Genomic DNA, 19,529 nt, shown 5'->3' with positions numbered 1-19,529 from the left:
CCTCCCACAGTCCCCTTCCTGCCACCAACACGCTGAGGGACGAGGGCTTCCGCACGTGGATGTGGGCACATGACCCCTTCGTGGCACGTACTGGGACTTTCTGTCTTCTCGGACATTTGAGGGTGAGTTGCTGGCTGGCCGTCACCCCTGGCCTGCAAAGCCCTCCCGCCCGCCCAGCCGAAGCACCGCACAGCCACAGAGTCTGCGGAATCCTGCCCCTCCCTGTCCCCCGCCGCTTTCCGGGCTGGTCTCATGCCCTCTTGACCTGTTGTCCCAGTGCTGTCCTCCCAAAGGATCTGACCCAGGACCACACGTTGCCCTGAGCTGTGGGGTCCCCTAGTCTCAGCAGGTCCGGAACATTCCTCGGCCTCTCCCTGACTGCTGAGGCCCCTTTGAAGCTTCCAGGCCCGTCCTTCCGCACAAAGCCCCCCACATAGGTGTCGGAGACCCCTGCCTGTCTCACGTTTCACTGTGGCTCTGGCCTTGCTCACTGGTGTCGTGAATGGCAATTTTCTCATTCGTGGTTCTTCTCCTGGAAGGAAAAGCAGGTCCCTGTCCTCCCCCGACACTCGTATTTCGTTCCCTGGTTACCCTCCGTCACCATGTTTGTGGCTGTTCCGGGGGGCTGGTTCCCCCCGCCCCACACTTGTAGCATCCGAAGGCGGTCGCCTCGTCCGGCCCTAACACCTGTCTCTCCAAGCTGCTGGGAGCCTCTCGGGGGAGAGTGAGCCCCGAGGGCTGCCCCCTCCCCACACCTAGTGCTCGGTTTTCAGCCGTTGCCCTTGACCTTCTGACACCTCGCCACCCTGAGCCGTTCTCTCTTTGGGCTTCCTCTCCCGGCCCCGGGCTCTTCTCCGGACCTTTGAACCTGGCCAGCCCGTCTCTCCATGTTCTCTGATCCCCGCCGTCACGCTCTCTCCGGACCCCAGACTGAACACTCTGCCTGCCAACAGTTCCCACTACCCACCTGCCACCCCAAGTGCAGGGGGCAGACCCGTCTGTCCCCATGTCCACCAGGGGCCTTCCGTCCTTCTGGTGCACTCTGTCTCTCCACCCTTCAGGAGAACTGGCTGTACCTTTACAGTGCTCAGACCTGGAGGTCCTTCGGGCCTGTGTCACTGCCCACTCTAACCACCACTGTCTTTCCTGGGTCCGTGCTGTGACCTCGCCTGGCCCCTGCAAATGACCCCAAAGTCTGTAGGCTCAGCTCTACTGGCAGCAAATGGAGACACACTGTCCCCTGCTCTCCCCTCCCCCCCCCCCCCGGTCCGCATTCCCCTGCCCCAATCCCTGCCCCTCTCCGGCCTCTCTCTGGGGTTCCTCGTGGCCCCCTTGCCCTGTCAGCTTCTTTGTGCATGTCCACCATGAGGAGGTCCGCACTGCCTGCTACCTGGGAGCCGGCCCACATGCCCCCCAGCACTGTCTGGCCAGCAGTGTGCATGGTCCGGGGGGGCTCGCCAGCGGGCTGGAGCTATGCCACTCGGGGATCACTGGGAGACCAAGCACGGCCGCACACTTGGCACCATGGGTGTTTGCAGAACGAACGAACAAATGAATGAAGGTATAATGCTGAAGGTCTGGACCTTGAGGGGCGCTTCAGGGGCGCTCACAACTGGGAACGGGGTGCCCATGGCCCCAGGCCAGCGCTTTGGGGTCAGAGGACAAGGGAGGGTCTTGGGTTCGGGACACAACAGCATCCGCTTCTGGGCAGGCGCCAGGTACCAGCGACGCTGCGGGGACGGAACTGTGGGGGGCAGAGCTGACAGCAGGGTCGGTGCTCACGGGGAGCTCGTGACCAGCCTTGGGGCTGAGCCTGGCCCTGGCCTCCCTGCTTCCCCGCAGGCCCGGCGGCCCGGTAGGAGGAACGGCAGCAGAAGGGAGCAGGAGGCCAGCGCCGTTCAGAGGCCCGGGCCCCGTGGGCCGCAGGGAGTGCCCTTAGAAGGTGTCGGAAGCTCCAGGCCTCCAACAACAGGTTTGGGGGGGCCTGGGGAGACCCTGCTCTGACCCCTGCCGCCCAGCCCTGCCCCCAGGCCTCCGTGTGGTGGTTCAGATTTGCGTTCCAAATCGCCAGCTGTGGCCAGCTTAGCATCTAATTTGAGTGAAAGTGCTCAGATTCAGGGCAGAGGGTGGGGCTCGCAGCCTGTGGGAAGCTCTCAGACCGGCTGGGGGACAGCGGCCTTCCAGGGGATGTTCCCCTCCCCTCCCACACTCGATGCTCTGAGTGGGGTCCTGGGCCAGCAGGGCCCTGCCAGGATGGAGGTCTGCGGCCCCTTTGTCCTCGGGCCAGCCCCCACCCCTCCTGGTCTGGCTCAGCTGCAGTGGTTCGAGTGCCTTCTGGGCCTCTCCGACCCCTGAGCTGCCTCCTCCAGCCACGATCCCAGTCACGAGTGGCGAGGCCCGCTGTCTGCAGCCCCAGCCCCCCTTGGCCTCCCCGAACGCGGGCGGACGGGGCCGCCCCAGCACAGCACCGGCAGGGATAGGGAGTGTTGCCGGCCGTTCCCGCCCGCTGTGGGGTCTCGGGGGCTCCCACGCTGCGTTCTCGGTGGCTCCGGGGCCGGGGCAGAGAGCGAAGAGGCGGCCCCTCTGCCCCACGGACTGATCTGTCTGGCTCTGGCTGACCCTCACTCCCAGCCATAGCCCAGCCCGTCCTGGTGGCTTCCCCGGGGGGAGACATGCTGCCTCTCTTCCGGTTAGCCCCTGGGACGTGGGACACCCCCCCCAGCAGGCTGTAGGCCCCATGAGCCCCCAGGTGTCCCCAGTGCTGGCAGGAAGCGAGGGCTCAGGAAATCCCCATCAGAGGAGGGAGGGGGACAGGGTCAGATGGGGTCAGCAAAGAGGTCAGATGAAGCCAGTGAGAAGTCAAAAGGCCAAGTGGGGTTAGCAAGAAAGTCAGGTGGGGCCAACAAGGTTCAGTGAGGTAAGTGAGAGGGTCAGGAGGGGTCAGTCATGAGGTCAGGTGACATAAGTGAGGAGGTCAGGCAGGGTCAGTGTGGAGGTCACTCTGGGTAGTGGAACCCCTCCTCCATCCTTTCCCCGGGGTCCCACTGGGGGATGTCTCTGTCCTGTTCTCCCTGCAGGGGCTTGTCCGATGGGGCCTCCTCCCAGGGTCCAGCTGGGGAGAGGCCGGAACCACCGGTCTTGTCCTGTGTCCTGAGTTCGAGTCAGAAGTGACCCCAGGGAGCAGGGCACTCAGGGGCCGGTCAAGCAGGATGTGGCGTGATCTCTGGTAAGAAGACTAGGGATGCTGGGGGCGAGGCTTCTCCTAACTGTCTGGGTACCCTTCGGGGAACAGAGGCCCTGAGCGGGGGAAGGCTCCAGAAGCCGTAGCCGGCTTTCCCCACAGAGGCCTGTCTGCCGGCAAGCAGAAGTAAGGCCTCGGGTTTTCCGAGGTGAGCGGGGAGGTGGTTCCTCAGGCCTTCAGGAGAAGTACATGCTCCAGAAGAGGAAGCATGGAGGTACTGGGCTGGGGGCGAGGGGGCAGAGGCCCTGGGCTCCTCCTGCTCTCGCGGGGGTGGGCGAGGGGCCAGGTTAGGCCATGGATCTTGGCTCCTGCTCCGGATTTCTCCGAGAGGCCTCCAGGGGGTCAGTGGCCTGTCTGGGAAATTGTTCTGGAACCAGTCTCTGGTCTGGCCTCGCCCCAGCCAAGTCTGAGCAGACGGCCTTGCAGACCACGGAGACAGAACCATCCAGACTCCCTGTATGTATCCGGTCCCGCGGCAGCTGGGGAGGGAGTGTTGGGACAATCCTGGGGGTGCAGAGCCCAGCCTGTGCGGCGCACTCAGCCTGGAGCAGGAGCCTGGGCATCCAGGGCAGGACACAGCCACACCTAAAGTGCTGCTGGGGCCCCCGGGGGGCCACCGGCCTGATGCAACCAGGGGCCCCAAGAAAGGGAGGCCTCGGCTGGACTGTTGCCATGGCAGGGAAGGAGCTCGGCTGTCCTGCTCCACCCGGGCACCCTGACCCTCAGGGAGGGGCCCGCCCTTGGTTCCCACTGGCAGGGCCCTGACCCTATCTGGGGGCCCCGGCACGGCGAGGCTCCTTCTGCACCTCCAGGTCCTTGGGGTCCCGCGGAGGAGCCTGGGCTGTGGCCCAGCCGCCCTCCTTGGGCTCTCACCGACGGAGAAAGCAAGCTAACGAGGCCGCTGGGCCCAGCTCTCCCCCTCCACCTCGGTAATTGGTCTCCAAAGGCAGAAGACTGTCACGGAGACGCCTGAGGTTGCCGCCTGGGAGAGGCTCAAGAAAATTGCCGCCTCTTTTTCCACTCGCGGGGGCCTGATTGAGCTCTGGGGCCGCCGCCCGGCACCGAGCAGGCTTGTTTTTCAGATGCACACGGCGGGTGGGGGGGAGGCCTGGCTCCCCGGTTTCCAGGGGCACAGATGCCTTCCCCAGCTGAGCCTTCCAGACCTTTCTCAATCAGAAACGGTGGGGGGACAGCCGCAGGGCTGAGAGGGCCCAGTGGCCCCAAGCAACACCTGGGTCCTAGTCTAATGGGATCTGGTTTGATGGGGAGATGTCTACCCAGGGAGTATTTTGTAACTGAGGTGAACTTCACATAACACAAAACTAAGCACTTTGGAGTGAACTCTGTGGCATTCGGTGCCCTTACGATGCTGGGCAACCTCCGCCGGCCTTGGGTGCCAGAACAGTTTATCCCCTGAAGGAAAACCCACTAGGAGCCCCCTGGTCCCAGGAACCACCGGGGTGCCGCACGCTTCCTACCAGTGACGCCCACAGCGGCTGAGCTTGCTGCCTCCTGCCCCTGACACGGCCGACCCCAGCGCCCACACTCCGGGTCGGTCGGCGGGAAACGCACCGTCCACTCAGATGGCTTGCTCCCCGTGTGGGCCCGACACTTGTGGGCAGCAGAGGGCAAAGCCGGTGGGGCTGGGCCAGGTCGCAGGGTCCCTGGGAGTGAGGGGCAGTGGCAATCTGAGGCAGGGCAGGGCTGGGGGGCAGGAAACATGCAGGGTGTGGCCCTGGAAAGGTAACTGTGACGTGAGGGCCACCCAAACCAAACCCTGGGGGTCGGTGACCCAGGCACCTGCTCCCACGCGAGAGAAGAGAATCGATGCCCTTTGACACTCTCACTTGGCACAAAGAGCACCGGAATCCTGGGTCCCCAAAATGTGAGGACAGCAGCTGGGAAGGAGTCTGAGTTCTTTGCACAAGGCCCCGAGAGGTCGCCCCTGTCGCCCCGAGGAGAAGGGTCAGGGCTTTGCTGAACCTCCCGCCCTGGGTGTGAGGCTTTGCTCGGACTGTGGGTCCCAGTCTCCGTTTGGCCCTTCCAAGACACTGAGGGACTCAAGCCCAGGAAGCCCGCCTCCCCGGCTGTGCCCGGCATCGGGTGCGTAGTCGCCCGGAAGGAAGAGCCCTGGGGACCGCCCTGGGCCTGCATGTCCGTGGGAGACACGGGAGGTGCACATGACGCTGGTGGAGGGGTGGGGGAAGCCCGGGTCCCAGCAGCATCAAGCACAGCGTGAGAGGAGGGGGACATGGAGGCCAGACCAGTGGGAGAAGGTCACTGTGGCCTTGGCTGCAGGAGGGAGGAGCCAAGCTGCGGGTTCCAGAGGGTGAAGGCTTTGTTTGCAGAGCTTCGGAGAAACAGGCGGGAACCAGAGGCTGTGGCCAAGGAGGGTTTTGTTTAAAGACGGGGGGGCGGCGCCCTGGGGAACCAAGGGGACTGGCACAAGGGGAGAGATGCAGACCCTGGGAGGGTGGGGCCCCGGGGGCCCCGGAATAGGTCCAGTGGGGCTCCCCTTGGCCAGGAGCACAGCTTTGACCCTGAGGGAAGGCTCCGGCCTAACCCCAAGTCTGAGAGGCCACCCGACTGGGTGTTTCCCGAAGCCTGTCATCAGGGAGCTGGGCAGGCGGCCGGGAGAGGACGCAGGCCGGGGCCCAGGAGCCAGGGGTGAAGCAGGAGCCGCCACGGGAGGGCAGGGGTGAGGCTCACAGACCACACAGCGTCTCGCTGGGTCGGCCCCAGGGGCTGCCAGGAGCCCATGCCGCCAAGGCCAGGGAGGAGCAGTACAGACGGCCCCCGAGGGCCAGGGAGGGGTTGGGGGTCTCACGGGCTGCAGCCCAGGAGGCCGGACCTGGGGACAGTTCACGGAGGCTGGGGCCAGGGGCCCAGCAGAGAGACCTGTGTGGGTACGGCAAGCAGTGCGAGGGAGCTGGAAGGCCCGTTAGGACCGGCGGTGGACGGTGCGCCAGGGCGGGGGACAGGAGTGGGTACGCTGAGCACGGCTGCAGACGCGGGCCTGTGCGGATGGGGACGGAGGAAGTAGGAAGTGGCTGGTAGCATCAGGGGTGGGCCCCTGGGCGGGGACACGTGCCGACACTTGGCTCTGGACCTGGAGTGCAGGACTCTGGGGGCGGGCCTTGAGGAGAGGGAGTGGGGACAGTCTGAGGGAGAAGCTCACAGCTGCTTCGATGACAGTGACTTCAGGCCAATGCCCTGCCCAGTGAGACGGGGCAGGTGAAGGCCTCACTGGAAGAGGACCTGCCCCCGCCCTAGGTCTGGGGGGCAAACAGGCCCCTTTGAGCCCACACCTATTTCATGGGTGGGACTACCTCTCCTCCCCAATGCTATGGGCCTCTGGTCTAACTGAGGCCTGGGACATGACCTTACACAGCGTCTCGGGGACCCCGGCATCGCACCAGGGGTGTGGGCCTCCATGGCCCCCCATTTCTGCCAATAGCCACAGCTCCCCCGGAGTAGGGTGGGGGCTGGGCCAGGGTCCCAGGGATGTGGGAGCCTCCTGAAGACCCTCCATCCCATTTGATTGATTGATGGGTGTCCTGGCCTGCCAGGGGCTGCTCCCGGGCCAGGTGCCAGGAGATTGGGCAGACTGTGCCCCAGGGCTTCTGTCTGCGCGGGCTGAAGGCAGGATGCCCATGGCCTGTGCTGGGGACAGAGTCTGGCCACACAGCCACGTCAGATTCTGGAACGAGCTAAGCAAAGTGCAGATGTGCCTCACTTTTGCTGAAGTAAAATGCTGCGCCAGGTAGCGCAGCCACGAAAGCTGGAGAAACGGACCATGTGCATGGAAGTCAGTCCTGAGCAGCGGTCCAGGACGGGGCGGAGCAGAGGCCTTCGAGGCGGGGGCACACGGAGTGGCTGACTTTAGGGGAGCGCCGCCTCCTAGCGGGGCCGTAAGTGCTCTGGGCTCCGCTCATGATGTTTGGCAGAGGGGTCGGGGCTGTCCTGTGCTCGTTGTCCCCTGTGGGCTGTTGTCCACCGTGGCCTGGGCCAAGCACAGCATGACACAGAATGGGCTTCGGCTAATGAATGCCACCTGGGCATCAGGTCTTCCAAGGAAAAAAGTCTGTCTGGGGATTCTCTTGCCTCGGCCATGTGAGGAGGCTGAAGGCACCCATGGAGACTGTGTCCCGCAGATCTGGGACTTCGTGGTGAACTAGAAGGCACCAGGGGACCCAGGAGACGGTCCTGATGCCTGGATTGCTCTGAGGGGCCCCTCTTACCCTCACTCTGCTGCCTGAGAGGAGGCGTGCATCCGAGGGTTCCCCAAGCTCATCACCCTGGCTGCTTTGCTGTCCCCAGTGGATGGCTCCCTGGGCTTCTTCAGCTGAGGGTCAGACCTGCCCCCTGCAGGTGGCTCTCACCTGATGGGCAGAGACCCCTGCCCCACAGCCACTCCTGGTTCACATCCCGCAGAGCTCCCCAGGCCCCAGCTACTCCCCATGGGGACACACATCCCTTTTGGGGGTGTGCTCTGGGCTGGGATCTCTGGGCAGCATGCCTGTCTCATGAAGGGGGTCCCTGCCCCGGTGAACCAGCAGGCCTGGGCCCATCCATGGCCCAGGAGGATCCCCCCACTTGACCCCGGATTTTACTTGCCCACCCAGGGCATCACCCCGGGACACAGCCTCCTGTCCCAACAGCTCCCCCACATGGCTGCGCCCCCAAGGGGCTCCTCTCTTCCTACCTCACACTAGAGACTCAGAGCCCCACTCCCGTGCCCCTCAGCTCTGCCTGGACACTGAGAGGCACGGGGATCGCTCCGGGGCACCCCGCTCTTGTTTCAGGGTAGAGCAGTAGAGAGGACATCTCAACAGCACCGTCACCCGGGGTCGGACTCTGGTGGCCTTTCCTTCTCTCTGTCATATACGGGGTCCTCCCTCCTCGGGGTCAGATACGGGGGTCCTCCACCCCAGGATAGTCTATCACCCCATGAGGAGGGAACCTGGCAGAAGGAAGGAGCCTACACCCTCCCTACAAAGGACATGACCCCTGAACGCGGCGCACACCCCATCATCCACCGTCCGCGGAAGACGTCCCATCCATCCCTTTGGGCTCCAGGTCATCTGTCCTGCTCTCCGAGGGCATGGCTCCCATCCAGGGTGCTGTCCCCAAGCACTCTGGGGGACTGGCCTCTTCCTCTGTCTGGACGCCAGGCTCCGGGCAGGCCCCGGGGGGTTCTGGGCCGCAGCCTGCGAACCCGTGTGAGGGCTCGTGAACACCCGGGTCGGACTCCGGGAGCATCTGCAAGGGGCTTGTCTGGGGTCACAGGACCGGACGGGGTGCCGCGCTGACTGAGGTCAGGGCTGGGAGGTGGGATGTGGGCAGGGCTCATGAGGACGGTCACGCTCATGGGCACTGCGTGCGTAGAAGTGCCAGCGGGTGGACAGGCGTGTAAGTACAGCTGGGTGACCCAGGTGTGCCCACACACACGCACACTCAGTGTCCCTGGGCCTCTTCCCCTCCTCGGGACGTCGGCTGGTACAAGAGGAGGAGAAACTGCGTTGGCTTTTGGGGTCACAGCCTTGCTGTGGCCCCTCAGAGGAGCAGTGCAGAGGGGGTTCCCCCGGCAAGGGCCTCCGTGTTTCTGTCTGTTTGCAAAGTGAGGCTTTCTGTGTTCTTGTCCTGAGGGACTCGTGGAGAAGACCAGCTCGGACCCTGGGCCTTGGACAGGGACTCTGGGGCGGCTGGGAAGGGCATGGGCGCTGGCCCTGGCTGTGAGGTGGGGCCGTCATGAGATGCTTCCTGGAGGGGGCTCTGCAGGGCCCGAGTGGACCGAGGCAGCCAGGGGTGGGGTGGGAGCTGGGTGGACGTCAACTCACCCCAGGCAGCTGTGGCCCCGGTGGTCGGACGCCTGCTCCCCCAAGTCTCTCGCACCCCAGTGCCGTCCCAGCTCTGCTCGTTCCAACATCCGTCAGGAAAGGAAAATGGGCAAAACCCACGGAGACAAACCTGCAAGGCACACTGGCCCTAACAGGGTCCAACGGCGGGGGGAGTCCTCGAGTCCAGCAGATCTGGGAGATCTGGGTGCGGACCAGACAGACAGACTCACAGATGAGTGGCTCCGTGCACGAAAAGGAGGAGCCAAGAGCACCCCGAGGTGGGGCGGGGACCCAGACCCAGAGAAGCTTCCTCTGAGGGCAGTCGTGACGGAGGACACAGAGACTAGCAGAGTGTTCCAGAGAAGACCGCGGACGGGGTCTCACGACCTTGACACAGAGAAGTCATTAGAACACAATACGAACCCGCGACCCGAAAACCCTCCAAAGAGCCCTCGCGAGGAAAGACACGGGGAACAAAATGAAAATTGAAGGGCAGGCTGGTGAAGAGTTGCACCGCGTCTTACAGGATCAGGGTTAACCCAGAGCCCTCCCCTCCCCCCACCCCGTGCCCCCCTCAGGGGCCCCTCTAGGTGCAGGTGCCCTGGAGAAGCCTGAAGGCCGGAGGGCCCCAGGGCTACCACCCCTCCCTCCTGCGGGGCCTCCCTTTGTGAGGGACACCCCCTTCTCTGCCTTTTGTGTTTTCCAAAACGATTCCCAAATAAGGGCCTGAAGCCTGAGCAGCTGCAAGTGGTGGCCACGGCGGGTGGTGGCCACGGCGGGTGGCCAAGAAGAGGTCCCGGGAGGGAGCCGGGAGCCGCTCGGAGAAACGCTGCTCTGCTCTGCTGGCCCCGCACCGTCACGCGGGCTGGAAACAGAAATGGAGTCCCTCTGTGTGTAAAACATCAAACTTTTCATCTGCAGGTCCTGCCGGCTTAGAGCCCACGTTCTCCCGAGGTCCTGGGCCAGCAGCCCCCACCCAGGGTGCCCTGCCCAGCTCCAGAAGTGGGAACCTGGAGAGCCAGGGCAGGGCCGCTGGTGACCTCCTGGGGGCTGCCTGCACCCCGTCTGGGGCGGACCCCAGCTGTGAGGAGAGCTGCGAGGCCAGCCGGACCATGAGCGGGCTCCTGACCCACAGACCCCTCGTGTGGGGGCAAAACGGAGTCTCGATGTCAGGCAGGAGCCCGTGTCAAGCAAGGAGCCCAGCGGCGAAGGGCACCGAGGCTGTCGACAGGCCCAGCGCTACCCCAGGTCCCCCCAGGATACCCAGGTCCCCCCAAGACAGGCAGCCGCGGGAGCAGAGGGGAGTCATCCCATTGCAGGGGAGGATTTTTGCAGCAAACGGTCAGGCTCCTCAGACACCCACCCCTAGAAAGGCAGCTGCCGCGGAAGGCCCTGAACAGAACCGAGACCCCGGGGGCCCTTCCCTGCTCGAACATCAGCTGCAGGTCGGGCCCCTGAGGGCTGACCTACGCCCAACCCAGCCCCGTCTCCACTGCGCGCCCACACACAGACTGCACACTTGCTTTGTTAGCGTCCTGCCCCTGCTACCGGGTTGGCAGGGTACGGTTTGTCTTTGTGCCGAAATCACATGGGGAAACGTAGTGGAGTTTGGGGTCCCCACTCGGCTCGACAATCGTGATTAACTCTGCTTTACAGTTGAATAAAGCTGACATCTGGAAAGACCCAGCGCCTGTGTGCCCTCACCACACCGAGGCGGGAGGCCCCTCCGTCCCCCAAACGTCCAGAGGCCACCACGTCCTGTCCCTCCCCTCAGAAGACACAGGTCTGGCCCCACCGTCCAGGACGCTGGGGACTAGCATGTGTTTGATACAAAGGCCATTCGGCCGGCAGACCCGGCTGCAGCACCCGTCGGCGGGGAGGACACGGTCCTGGGGTGAAGGGTGCTTCCTTGAAATCGCACGCGTTTAAACCCAGCTTTCTGGAACATTCACCGCGTTCCACAGACTAGCAAAGCCATGGCCATCCCCCCGGTGGGGAGGGAGCTGTCTCAGCCAGGTTGGGCCCTCCTGCGTGGCCCCTGTGGCCTGGGCTCCCTCCCTCTCTGTGTCTCCCAGATTCCCCCACTGCCCGTCCAGAGAACAAGGCTGCTAACATCCAGAGTGTGATGGAAGCTCCCGGAAGCAGTCGGGGGCGGGGGCGGGGGCGGGGGGAGGGGGGAAGGGCCACGCCCTGTTCCTGGAGCAGGTGGAAAGCAGGAAGCCGCTGTTGGCATGTAGCCAGGTGGAGCCTATGTGGGTGAGCCGAGCCTGGCCTGGCCGGCCGGGGAGGTTAGCAGCGGGTCCAGACCGCTCCAGTCCTGACGGGGCTCAGGAGAGCAGAGCCTGTGGCCTCAAGCGTCTCTGTGGGGCTGATCCAGGCCGCCCGCCCCCTCCCAGGGCGCCTGAGCCTAGCCGGAGGGGCACACAGTCTGGAAGTGAGCTGGAGGGGACTCGGGGTGGCCTGCCCCTGAGGATGGGGCCAGAGGACAGCCTGCGATGCTGGCCACCAGCGCCAGGGCCCTCCTCCGTGTGTGTGTGGGCACGCGTGTGTGCATGCACGTGTGCGTGTTTGCGTGGGAGCATGGGTGGTGTGGGAGTGTGGGCCCGTGTGCACGTGTTACTGAACACACGTGTGTGGGGCCCAGAGGAGAAAGGCGTCGGAGGGGCCCCAGGAGAGCAGGGGCTGCAGTGGGCGCGGGCTCCTGACCCTGGGAAGATGGCCTTGCCGGAGAGGCCAGGGAGACCCCAGCCCCCTTCCGGCTGCTTGCTGAGCCCTCCCCAAAGGCCTCTGTCAGCTCCTGTGACAGAAGGCCCTGAACCCTTCGCCAGGGTCACAGGGATCTGAACCCAGGCCGGAGGCTGTGCCGCTGCCCTGATGCGGGCCAGTGGGGGCTGGAGCAGTCCTCTCTCCAGGAAGCCCCCAAAGCCTCCGGGGGATTGCTCCTGCAGTCAGGCTTGGGGGTCCCAGAGCACCCCCCCCCCAACAACGAGGCCCCAGAAGGACCCACAGCAACAGACACTGCAGAGGGCTGGGGAGGTGAGGACCACAGGCCCCAGGTCCTGAGGTGGGGGCCCGAGGACCCAACACACGGCTGCGGAAGGAGTAGCAGGAGGCGGGAAGAGCTCAGACGCTCGGCTCCTGGCAGGCACCTGCCCTCTTCTGGGAAACCGACTCCAAGGACTGATTTGGTGATGGGGACAGAGAGATGTGCTGTGACCAGCAAGCTTGGCTGTCCTGTTCCAAGCTCCCCTTCAGTCCACAGACACGGGCCTGCGCGGCTGGGGAGGGGCCAGCCCAGAGGTCGGGCAGGAAGCTGGGGCAACTCATGTCCCGGCCGGCTGTGCGGGCTCCCCAGGCGGACGAGGCCCCGTCCCTGCCCTTCCCCTCCCCCATGGGCACACAGGCCGAGGAGAGGAGGGAGCGCGGAGACCCCCGCTTGGAGGATCCGCCCCAGAGCCACCGGGGGGCCGGGCGGGCCTCACGCCTTTGTCTGTCTCCCGCACCTGGCGGGGCTCAGGTTTCCTGATGCAAAGCTAAGCTTCCCACCCACCGGCACCCTCTCACCCTCCCAGGACGAGCGAGCGCAGTCCCCAGGGTGAGGCCACCACAAAGCGCCCTGCCCGCTTTGTTAGCTGGAAAAGCCCAGAAGAGGCGGGGCTGCGGGGTCGTGGACAGGTGCGCGGGCTCCAGAGGCCCCGGTATGAGGGAGCTTGCAGAGGGAGTGGGCTGGGGCCGCCTGGGTCCCCTCCGAGGCTGGACTGCAGCCAGCCGGCCGGCAGGAGTGATGTCCGCTAGCCCTACAGAGGGACTTGAGGCCAAGGACCCAGGGCTCATTGGCCTCTGGGCAAGGCCGGGCCTCTGGCCCTCCCGCCCCCACGGCTCTGCTAATCCGCCTCCAGAGTGTGAGCAGATCAGCGAGGAAAGGGTTAAGCCCGTCTGGGCGGCACCTTTGTTTGCTGGAGATCTGCACCTGCTCTTGAATTAACCCAGACAAATGAAGGGGGAGGGCTCCAGTCCTACCAGAAAAAGGGTCCGCCCTCCTGTCTGTCTCACAAGACCTTGCCTGGGCAGAGACACCACCCCCCGCCCCAGGGGACCAGAGCCGCCCCAACCCCTGGAGCCCTCAGCGAAGGCAGGTGTCTGCTCACATCCAACAAGCTGCAAGTTCTGCACTTGGACTCCTCCATCAAGCAAGCCGCCTCAGCCCTGTGCCTCACACCCTCCCCCCGGGAACGGCTGTCCAGGCCTGCACCCCAAAAGCTGAGACCCCCCCACCCCAGGCTCTGTGCTCCCCTTTGCTGTCTGGCAGTGATCAGAGCCACTGCTCAGGGCGGAAGTTCTAGCAGCCCCTGGACCATTGCATCAGCCGCACCCCCAAGAGACTGTTTGGGGCTCAGGCATTTTTCCTGTGGCTTTCCTGTGGCACCCCTCAGGTCACCAGCAGCCCCTCGCCCCTACAGCCCCCTCTGACCCCACCCGCTCTGCTACAGGGTGGCCACAGCTGTCCCCCACGGGCCAGCCCAGCCCATCTACCTGGTGTGGACCCCATAGCACCCTCTCCAGGGCACGGGGGTCCCCAGTTCTCCACTCACTGCCCCCCAAACGCTTGTGTCCTGCAGCCTCTGCTCAGCTCAGAGCCCTCCAGGGCTGCCTCCTCTGCCCCCACCATCCCTAGCCCCCAGCTGCCCCCCCACCCCAGGGCACAGAGAGCCGGGGAATAAATGTCTGTCTTGGCCTCAGAGGGTGTGTGTGGACATAAAGCTAAGGGTCCGGACACTTTCCCTTAGTTCCCTCTGCAGGCGCACGTGCTCTTAGAAGGGGGCCATGGAAGGTCCCTCAGCCCAGGCTCGGACATACACCATTACCCCTGGGCCACAGACCCCCGGAACCCCGAGGCCCTGCTCTCTGACCTGGGCACCCATCCCACACAGGACCGACCGCGCGAGGGGACAGGAGCGTGTTTGCGAAGTGCTCCTGCTGCAGACCCTCCTCCTCTCTCCCCAGCTCCGTGTTCACTGGCCGCTCCCTGCACGCTGGAGGTCTTGGTGGGGGTGTGCACCATGGAAAGGGACAAATATCACAGCTAGGCACCCACCCCAACCCCCACCCCCAGGCCCAGGCCTGGGACCACCCCATTCCCTGGGGACGGAGGTGGCAAGACCCTCTAGTCCCTGCCAAGGGAGCTGTGGAGCGAGTGTGTGGTGTGGGGTCCCAGGCTTCCAGCACATCTTTGACATTAAAACCCTCTGGAGCCACAGGTACATGTTGGTGTGGGCTCAGGATGGAGCAGCCCCCTAGGGATGCTGCTGGAGGGGACTGTGGTTAGGGTCAAGCAGCCCACTCACCCCCTCCACACCACGCCCTTCTGGCCCGCAGGAAACCACACTCCCACCCTGCGGTGGCACTAGGGAGGCTTGGGTTTGGACCAGGGTCCGTGTCAGCCACAGGCCTGGCCCCCAGCCCCCGTGTGTCCTCCCCCCCCGGGCCTTGGTGGTTGGTTGAGCTCTCCATCAGGACCCCATCATCCCCAAGTCCTTCCGTGGGGCTTCTCCCCTGCCGCCGAACCCCACAGTCTCCCTCTGAAGGCTGTTTCTTGGGGACCAGCGCGAATGCGGGCCTGTGACCTGGATGCCTTCTCCAGGGTGCTTGTGTGGCCACCTTCTGGGCACCTGTTTGAAGAGTGCCAGAAAGAGTTGGCACCCCTCCTATCGGGGGCCCAGGACGCCCTGCAGACACCACCTGCTCCCAAGGCCACGAGAAGATCTCCGAGATGCCCAGGGTGTGATGACAGCTCCAGGACCCCGGGACCTTCAGGCTGGCCTGGGCAGGGACCTTTGCCGGGACCCTTGAGGCCACCTCATCTGCTGAAGTGACACGTGGTGACGTCCTGGGAGGCAAGGACAGCCCATCTTGGATGTTGTTTTTGGGTTAGCAGGACGTGGGGAGTGGGTCTATGGAGAGAAGTGACTGATCCCTTCTGGTTCTCAGCGTGGGATGGGGAGGTGTGGAGAGGGCCAGAGAAGGCCTGAGAAAGATCTGTGCGGGTAGAGGGCGAACCTGGACTTGGGATTTCCCAGGGAGCTGATGTTCCATTGCGCTATTACATTAAGCATCTGCTTCTTAGGAGAGAGAGCCTCAGTGTCTCCTAAGCACTAGCTTTCCTAGGCACCGAGCAAGGCAACTCACAGCAAAGATGTGTGAATTAATCAAATTGTTCTTTTTCGGGGAAACCAAACACAGAATCTATATTCCAGGACATCTCCTTCTCCCCAGACCAATGACCAGTGAACCAAACTCCAGAAAACTCTTGCTTGTCCACACAGTCCCGGGAACCCCGGCCCAGCCTGTCATCCCATGTCACGGGCAGACAGACTTTGTGGGCGTCCCCACGGTTCCTTCTGCTGGCACTGGCACCAACCTGACGGGTTAGAGGGAAAGGCCGTTGTTGGTTCCCTGGGGGGCCCAGGAGGCAGGTTTCTGCGGAAGCAGTTACAGGCCCACCCAGGGTTAATCAGGCGGGGGTAGGAAGTGAGACGTTTGAGCACAAGGCCGGCTGCCCCACTGGCTGCCCGGGAGCAGAGACTTTGGATCCGACACAGGAGTTCGTGCCAGAGGTGCCCAGCTTGACAGCTGGGGGCTGCTGAGTCCTGAGTCCTGGGCTCGAGGGGAGGAAGCCGGGTGCAGCCTGCTCCCAGCCTGTCTCTCTCCGGCCTCCCTGAGCAGCAGCGCAGGTGACGTCCGTGCCCACGGGAGCATCGCGCTCACCATCACCGCTTTGGGAAGGGCACACCAGGAGCCGAGCACAGGAGAGCCCGGCCCCCCACCAGGGATGCTGCAGACCGGCCAGGACACGCAGCAGCACGCTGCGGACGACCACACACACTCAGCACACCTCACGGGGGGGCTCGCCCTGCCTCCCGACCTGTGTCGTTGGGGGAGGCCTCAGGATGCCTCCTTGCAGGCACCTTACAGATGTTCCTGATTCTGGTGACCCGAACAGACCGCTCTCTCCGAAGACCCGCATGCTGCGCTCCCACGACACGAGAGCCTCCTACCCTACAGCTGTGAGGGCTTCGCTTTTCCAGGTTTGCAAAGGTGCACCCCCCCAAGTGACACCTCACCTCCAGTGAAGCCGGGTGCCCACCCAGACCCCTGCCAGCAGGTGCACAGCCCCGCTGCCCAGCGCTCTTGTCCGTCTCCTGGGGATGGTTACCCTCCAAATCACGACTGATACTCAGTAGGGAAGCTTGGCCTGATCTCCAAGGCCAGAAGCTCCTTCCCTACCGGACCTTGCTTCCCTGTTCCCTGAGGTCCCCCTTACACAGGGTCCTGGGCCCTGGGCCCTGCTCCCGGAAAATGGACTGTGTCTGATTTTTGCCTTCCTGACAAGTAGTGAATTTGAACCTTTCTCCAGCCTGGTTGCTGATGTGTCTGGTCGTCGGCTCACAGGCCAGAGCCCATACCCACCCTTCTGTAGAGTTTCTTGTGTTTTCCTTGACAATTGATGAGTTCTTAACTCTGATTCAACTCTGATTTAGCTTTGATACTATTTAAGTGTGACTGTAAGGAAATATGGGGGAAAACACATTTACTGTGTTTCTCCAGAGTCTGTATGAGAGGGAAACTTAAAAAAAAAAAAAAAATCATTAACGTCCTCAAAGAGATAAAATATTCTGACCACAGTAAAAGATCAGAGAATTGTAGAAATAAATATACAGAGAACCAAAACGAGTTCTTGGAAATTAATATTTCAGAATAAGTGAAAAGCTCAATAAGGGAGTTGGAACACAGAATTAAAGAATTTCCTTGAAAGTAAAGCCAGAAGACCAGCAAAAGGAATTAAGAAAGGTCATTAGAGACCAGTCTAAGAGGTCCGGGATCCCAATATTTACCACAGAAAGAGGGTACAGAGAAAACAGAGGGAAGAAAGAATTAAAAATTAATAATTCAAGAAAATTTCTTGGAACTGAAGGACAGGAATTCGCAGACCAAAAGAGTCACTGGGCATTTAGGAAAAGAGATGGAAATGAATCCACACAAAGGTCATTTTCATGAACTGTCAGAACACTGGGGACAAAAAGGAGGCCCCAAACACGTCCAGCAAGAAACAAAAGTGGTTTTCATGCCACAGATCAGGAGTTAAACAACATCACGTTTACCCACAGCAGCATCAGAAACTGGGAGGCACTGGGGTAACGGACTCACAGTTTAGAGGAAAAACAGAGTCGCGTACGCAGCCGGACTATCAGGTAAGCAAGCAACAGTGGATTAAAGTCATTTTAAAGCCACGGGTCTGCCATGTGCCCTTTTACAAGGAGCTGCTGAAGGACATGTTCCACCAGAGCAAGGACTAACTAAGAGAGAGGAAGACATGAGATCCAGGAAATCCAACCAAGGGAGAAGCAAAGGGAATCTTCGGGCTGAAAACAAGGGAGATTTTGAGGTGCCAGCCTTGCCACCGACCCAGGAGGACTGACCAGGACCGGAGCAGGGCATTTGCCTCTGAAATACCCCCATGTGTTCGAATTTGAGCCACTGGCAAGAATCTGAGGATGAATCAGTAATGAGTTCACGGAAAACAGCAAGTGCAAAGGAAGAAAGGCGATTATTAACTCCAGGGAAAACAACTCCTGTGTGGGCTGGGTCGAGACCACGGCCTGCCCTTGGCCCGAGGGAACACACATCTAACCCCGGATGATGACGTAGCCCCACCGGGAACACGGGGATGCGCGTGCGGGGGGCAGGGGGAGCTGGGAGAGGTGAGTACTGTCTTCCGCAGGATGAATTCAGCAGAGAATACCTAAAGCCGAGACACCAGGAAGCCGTTTAATGACGTTGTTGCACAGATGCAGGCAAACAGCACAAGAATCCTCTGGAATAGGGAAGGGGTTGTCTCCTGGGATGGCATAGGGGTGACTTATAGGAACGCTGCACGCTTACACGACATACAAATAGAGCTATGATAAAGGAAATAAAAATTCAGTGGGATACCCACACCCCGCGAAGCCCGGGAGCCGCTTCCGCAGCTCCTGAGTGACGCCTGCGGAGGCCGCTCACCCTGGCTGCGCACCTGCCTGCTCCCTACCGCGACTGCCCCGCTCCCAGCTCCTCCTCCGACAGACAGCTGGGACAACACCCATCTCCTGTGCCGAGGTCACACTTGGCCTGACGCCCCGACCCCGAGCCCACCCTCCTGGGCAGGCCTCGTCTCTGCCACTTTCTGACGTTCTGCCGTGGACCGCTCACGGCCCAGCCCCGCCGTGGCGCCGCCCTGTGTTTGAGGCCGCGTGTCGCCGACGAAACACGCTGCATCGGCGTCCTGGGCTCCAGATCTCGGCGGGTTCAAGTTCAGCTTTGACGGAGGAAGCGGCCCTACTTCAGCCACTCGCGATTCCGTACCTTTAGGGCAGGGCACGGTATACGTGTGTCTCGTGAAATGGAATAAATTCGGCTCCCGTGCGAGTGCTTTCTGCCATTGCCGTGTCTAGGAATGTGAAGGCGTCCAGTCTTGCTCCCTCCCTCCCTCCCTGGGCCTCCAGGATTCTGGCTGTCACCTTCGGAGATTGCCGGGTCATAGTGAACGGTCTAGGGACTTTACAATCACCCTTCTCCAGAGGACGCTCAAAGCCCCACACCCATTACAGAGGTCCAAGACCCCCATTCTGCCGGGGAGCCCGTGGGTCATCCTGTGGCCTTTTTGTGCAGCCAGTGGGGCTGGATTTCCAACAGGTCACCATGCTGTGGGGCCTCAGGCCTCCTGCCTGGCCGGCACTGGCCCACGGGCCCCCTCCAGCTTTCCCAGATATTTTCCGACACTCCCAAAGGTGTGCCGGGGCCACAACCCCTCCCCATCCCCCAACAAACAGCAGAAGCACCGCCGGCTTTCCGTAAGACACCTTCAGCTGACGCAGCCCCTTCCACAGACCCCCACTCTCTCTCACAGGGTCATGGCCTGGGGACCTCCCCACGGTCCCGAAGGCCTCAGCGTCCCTGGCAACACCAGGACGTCCCGGAGACCGTGGGCTGGACCACAGCTTGGCGAGAAAGGGGGCAGCGTTGGTGGGAGCTTTCCAGCCAGCCCCGGTCAGAGGCAGAGGTGGTCAGCACAGACCCCACAAGACCAACTCCTCCCTGGTGCTTTCCCGGAAGCCGCAGTCCTACCTGGTCCCTGGAGGGCGACGGGGTGGCGGAGAATCGCCGGCAGGCGCGGCTTCCCGGGCTGCCTTATCGTGGCCTGGCCGGGCGGAATGCGGTGGAAACCTTTGCCTGGTACAGCCGGCCTCTGCAACACAGCCCAGGAATTTTACGTTGAATAATTTTTAACTTCTGCTGAGAGAAAACCAGGGTTGTATATAGTGTCTGTCTGCATAGGAATGCCAAGGGCTTTCGCTTAAAAATAAATACCTCAATAATCACAAGGAAACCTGCTTTGGGGGAAAAGAGAAAAG

The 19,529-nt window shown here is 62.6% G+C and overlaps 1 protein-coding gene across 1 annotated transcript in view; it reads right to left on the bottom strand.

The window, feature by feature from the left end:
* Positions 1-19,305, bottom strand: part of TTLL10 (tubulin tyrosine ligase like 10) — a 54,097-nt gene extending 34,792 nt beyond the window's left edge. Inside the window, exon 1 of the mRNA XM_044236252.1 lies at positions 19,243-19,305. The gene's annotated coding sequence lies outside the window, so the exon portion shown is untranslated. The remainder of the gene's footprint in view (positions 1-19,242) is intronic.
* Positions 19,306-19,529: the final 224 nt, after the last annotated feature.

This window comes from Neovison vison, chromosome 2, assembly GCF_020171115.1.
Source record: "Neovison vison isolate M4711 chromosome 2, ASM_NN_V1, whole genome shotgun sequence".
Classification (NCBI taxonomy): Eukaryota; Metazoa; Chordata; class Mammalia; order Carnivora; family Mustelidae; genus Neogale; species Neogale vison.
The sequence above is the reverse complement of the archived record's forward strand: the minus strand, read 5'-3'. Positions and strand labels throughout refer to the sequence as shown.